Source organism: Vombatus ursinus, unplaced genomic scaffold (genome assembly GCF_900497805.2).
Source record: "Vombatus ursinus unplaced genomic scaffold, bare-nosed wombat genome assembly UNPS02007284.1, whole genome shotgun sequence".
Taxonomy (NCBI): Eukaryota; Metazoa; Chordata; class Mammalia; order Diprotodontia; family Vombatidae; genus Vombatus; species Vombatus ursinus.
In genome coordinates, this window is record NW_020947062.1 from 19,634,817 (window position 1) to 19,638,313 (window position 3,497).

Genomic DNA, 3,497 nt, shown 5'->3' on the forward strand with positions numbered 1-3,497 from the left:
TGTGTGTGTGTGTGTGTGTGTGTGTGTGTGTGTGTGTGTGTGTGTGTAAAATAGAGACAGTCAGTGTCTTGCAGGTAGGGAGGCATCATGGTGTGGTGGAAAAAATGTTTGTCCTGGAGTAGAGGACTTGGCTTCAGATTCTCTGACGTGCTCACATCTGATGCTCTCTACCTATGTGAACGTGAACAAGTACTACCTTGAATCCCAGTTTTCTTATCTATAAAATGAGGGAGTTGTTCTAGATGCCCTGACCTACACAGGTCAGATTACACTTCAGGAAAATCACCTCCGCAGTTGAATGGAAGATGGATTTGAGTGGGGTAAGATCTGAGACTTAAAGACCAATTAGAAGTTTATTGCAAAAAAAAAAAAAAGAGATCTCTTCCAGCTCCAAAACTAGATCTAAAATACTTACTGACTAATTGGGAATATAAGACTAGAACGTAGAAAGCTTTTGGAAAACAATTCAATGAACATGTATTAAGTAATTACCATGCCGGGTAGCTGGGGATACAAAAGCAAAAATGGACCAACATTGTGCTGTTGAAAATACCTCAAACTACAAATCCTAAGGTAGTGTATCTGTATTTCCTTTCTCCCAATGGGCTCCCTCATGGGATATTGAAACCGTTTGCCTGGGCATGAAGAAAGTCTATTTAACCTTTTTAAGTTTTATATATTTATCACTTTACTGATGTCATTGATCCTCTTCAAGAATGAAGGACAAATAACAATATTTACATTGTCTTTAAAAACATGTTAACTACGTGTGTGTGTGTGTGTGTGTGTGTGTGTGTGTGTGTGTGTACTTAATGGAAATGTGGAAATGCAGTTGGGATGAATCCAATGAAGAGGAGAATCCCTAGAAGAGAAGGAAAGATATATTTTACACTAAGATGTTTCGCCACAGTTTTATCTCTGACCTGGAGCTCAAAGCTCAAATGAATATAATTTTGTCATAACTTTTCAAAGCAAAGAAAGAATAGTTATTGCAGGCAATGAATCAGTGGTAGGTTGAGGGACCAAACAGAAGTTTGAACTTTCATTATCACGCTACACCCCATTGCTACACATGGAATCTGTGCATTTCTACCTATTTCTTGACAGATCAAACCCAGTTAAATTTAGTTCATGGCAGATAAAAACTATGAGTGAGTTCTCACAACCTAGCTATTTTAATATTAATCAAGATAAAATAATTCAAAGACAAGTAGCTATCAGAATAAATCATTTAACAAAACAATAAACCTGGTGATTAAAAGCAGGCTGAAAAAACCCACAACAGTGATTTTGATAATGTTTTGAGGGCTAATTATATATGAAATCTCCTTCCAATGTATTGGCAGATATCTAATCCTAAAATTCATCACTGAGCAGTAATCAAGAAACATTTTTAAAGAAAACTTCATCCATCTGATATCATTAGCACATTACCTGTTCACCTTCTTTCACGTGGTCACTCTCCACAGAACACTCTGTGTTATTCTGTGCTATTACTATGGAAAAGTAATTTTAAATCTCCTCTAAAATATATCGGGAAAGACCTGAAACAGGGTAGGAAGGTGGTTCCAGGGTGAGGAGCACCTATGAGAGGCTAGAAGACTTGCTGTTGGTAAGCAGCTGTGCTACTGTCTCCCAAAATGAAGTTAGGGCTTCAGAGTGGTTGAGGAAGCAGTGCTTATTGAGGTAGGGAAGTAGGGAGAAAGGGTCCTTCTTCCTCCCTAAAGAGAAGAAACAACACCAATGTTTCATAGTGCTCATTAGCACAGTCAGACTTGGAATGTACAAAGGAAAAAACAAGAGTGCTTGCTTTCCTTCCCTTGCAGTGTCCACCTCCAAGCTTTGTGACAAACCCAAGATTGTAAATGGAGGAGAAAACATGTAAATAATTAGGTATATACAAGATTAGAAAGTAATCTCAGAGGGAAGGCCATAGCATCTTGAGAGACCAGGAAAGACCTCTTGCAAAAGGTGGGATCTGAATTGTCTTAAAGGAAGCCCGGGAAACAAAGGCAGAGGTGAGGTGGCAAAGCATTCTGAGTACGGAGGTTTAACCACTACAAAAACATGGAGACAGGCAACAGAGTGTTATATGAGAGGAACAATGAGTACGCCATTGTAGCTGGATTATAGAGTGCACAGAGGGGAACAAAGCATAAGAATATTGGAAAGGTAGGAAAAGGCTATGAAGGTTATGAAGAACTCTAATGTAAATATATATATATACACATATATATACACACACACATATACATACATATATGTAAGATATATATACATAAGGAGATAAAGATATATACATGTGTAGGATATATATGTACATATATAAAATGCCTACAATATAAATGAAAAATGTCACTAAAAGAAAGTCAAATTGACTACATAAAAAACAATCACAGTCCTAGAGAAGCACGCCTCCTTCCTTTTGACATCTGCCTTGCTGCTTCATGTCTCTCCCTACCAGGAACAGCAACACTCTGAACCTGGACCTCCAGTGACCAGCCCCTCTCCCCCAGGTTAATGCATTCAGCTTTGGCACAACATCTTAGGACTGAGCCAGGAAAGTGCTAGTAAATGTTTAACAGCTAGCTTTCCAAAAAGATATATTTTAAAAGTTTAATTTGCATTGTTAACATTTTATCAATCACTTTCTTAAATTTAACCCAACCATATACTGAGTCAACAGGACTTACCTAATACAGGCATCTTGTCACCTGCCCTGCCACTAAAACTTACCTTTCTCCCATATTCCCCCTAATTCCTACAATCTCTTAGTCTATGAATAGTAATAAAATCAATGTTATGCATTGCTACTGAAAAGGGTTTGCTCACAATCCCTGTTAATATCTCAGACCAAAAATCCTTTGCTTGGTCCCCATTTCCCTCTATTATATCCCCCAGTAGAATGTAAGCTTCTTGAAGGTATGGACAGTCTCATTTTTGTACCGTATCCCCAGCACCTACCACTGTGACTAGTACATCGACAATGAGTGTTTTTTCATCCACAGAGCTGGAAACTTACTAGAGCAGAATGTTATACACATTATTAGAAGACAGTCACTGTATCAGGTGCTTTGTTTAACTGTTTTTCTTTATTACAAAGGGCAGGTACAATGGGGGAGGGGAGAGAGGCAGGTTTGTTCCCCAGAAATAATTGTACTGTAAAGATAACAGGCAGGCAGAAAGGAAAAGAGGGACAGAGGTAAGAAGGAAAAGAGGGAGGGAGGGAAGGAGGGAAGAAAAGAGGAAGGAAAGAAAAGTGGAAGAAAGAAGAGAGGAAGGGAAGAATAGAAGGGAAAATGGAGAAAGGAAGGAAAAGAGAGGGGATGGAGGGAGTCAAGGTGTGAGAGGAAGGAAAGAAAGAAGCAAGGAAGAACAGGGAAAAGAGGAAAGGGAAGGAAAGAAAAAGAGGAAGAGACAAAGGAAGGAAAAGAGGAAGAAAAAAAGAAGGGAAGGAAGGAAGGAAGGAAGGAAGGAAGGAAGGAAGGAAGGAAGGA